The following is a 1,199-nucleotide window of genomic DNA, read 5'->3' as shown; positions in this document are numbered from 1 at the left end:
CAGAGGCAGTGGAAGCCCTATTAGAGTCCCATTGTTGATCCACACAGTCAGCAAATCTAAATCAAATCACTACCATTTGCCAAGAACTGTTCCAGGTTCTGGGACACCATGGTAACCTAGACAGGCATGGTCCCAATGCTCAGGCATCTTGTAGTCAAGTGTGCAAGACAGAAACTAAGTGTGCAATAACCTAAAGTGCAAAGACTGCCATAAAACTTATGTCACAGGGAGTTATGAGATCAAAGAAGAGAATCAGATCTTTCAGTGAAGGTGGTGACTCTCACTCTAAGCTCCAGAGGAGAGATGATGAACCAATGACCCAAAGAGGTGCAGAATGGAGGGAAGGGTTTTAGATAAAGGAAACAGCATGCATAGAAGTCATGAGTCCAGTGCAAGCCTGGGGAGCTTGGAGGATGGAAAGACATTCAGTGTGATTAGAGAGCAGCTTAGTAAGAGAAAAAAGACTGGAGAGGGATGGGAACCACAGTGAGAATGTCTGTGCAAGTCTTTGAGTACTTACACTTCCTTGAAATGACTTTGGGTTACTGTTGACTGGCTTAAAATGGGAGAAAAATGATTAGACCTTGTTTTGGGCTTAACAAAACAACAACTCAGGATAAAAGTTAAAGAACAGAATCAAAAAGAACGGGACTGATGGTTTAGAAACCAAGTGGAAAGGCATGTCGGTGGTTTCCTGTCTTTGGACACATAAGAATTGGAGGCAAAGAGATGTGACCTTGGAGAAGTCTGAAACCTGCTTGCTTCCTGCAGGCTTAAGATCATCCTTTCCCACACAGAAAAAAAATAACAACAACAAGTGGGGGGAGAACATTAGGGTAATCCAAGTTAGAGAAGAGGATGGGGCTCAGAGTACTGTTCATTTTTTTTTTTGTACTGTTCATTTTTGTTTCAAATGACATATAAATCATTTCATCCAAACATGAGGGAATTTGATGAACATTAACAACTGTTTCCCAGAAGCCATAATTCATCACATGCTCTAATGGAAATCACTGAGAAATTCCCTTTGACCCTTCCATTGTTTTGCTGTCTGTGCCTCTGACCAGCTAAGTGCTGTCTGTCTCCTAGCATTTTTACAGCTCTGAGTCATGTCCTCACATAGGTACTTGGGATTTGAAATACAGCTCAAGCTGTAACCCTACCCTCACTCTTTAGTACTGAAGTAGCTGGAACTTGTC

The 1,199-nt window shown here is 42.0% G+C and overlaps 1 non-coding gene across 1 annotated transcript; it reads left to right on the top strand.

Annotated features, from left to right (window-relative positions):
- Positions 1 to 665: 665 nt before the first annotated feature.
- LOC111759565 (small nucleolar RNA SNORA38) lies at positions 666 to 797 on the top strand. The gene has a single exon (XR_002793506.1). It is a non-coding gene; the product is annotated as a small nucleolar RNA SNORA38 (small nucleolar RNA).
- The last annotated feature ends 402 nt before the right edge of the window (positions 798 to 1,199 follow it).

Source organism: Dasypus novemcinctus, chromosome 24 (genome assembly GCF_030445035.2).
Source record: "Dasypus novemcinctus isolate mDasNov1 chromosome 24, mDasNov1.1.hap2, whole genome shotgun sequence".
Taxonomy (NCBI): Eukaryota; Metazoa; Chordata; class Mammalia; order Cingulata; family Dasypodidae; genus Dasypus; species Dasypus novemcinctus.
The sequence above is the reverse complement of the archived record's forward strand: the minus strand, read 5'-3'. Positions and strand labels throughout refer to the sequence as shown.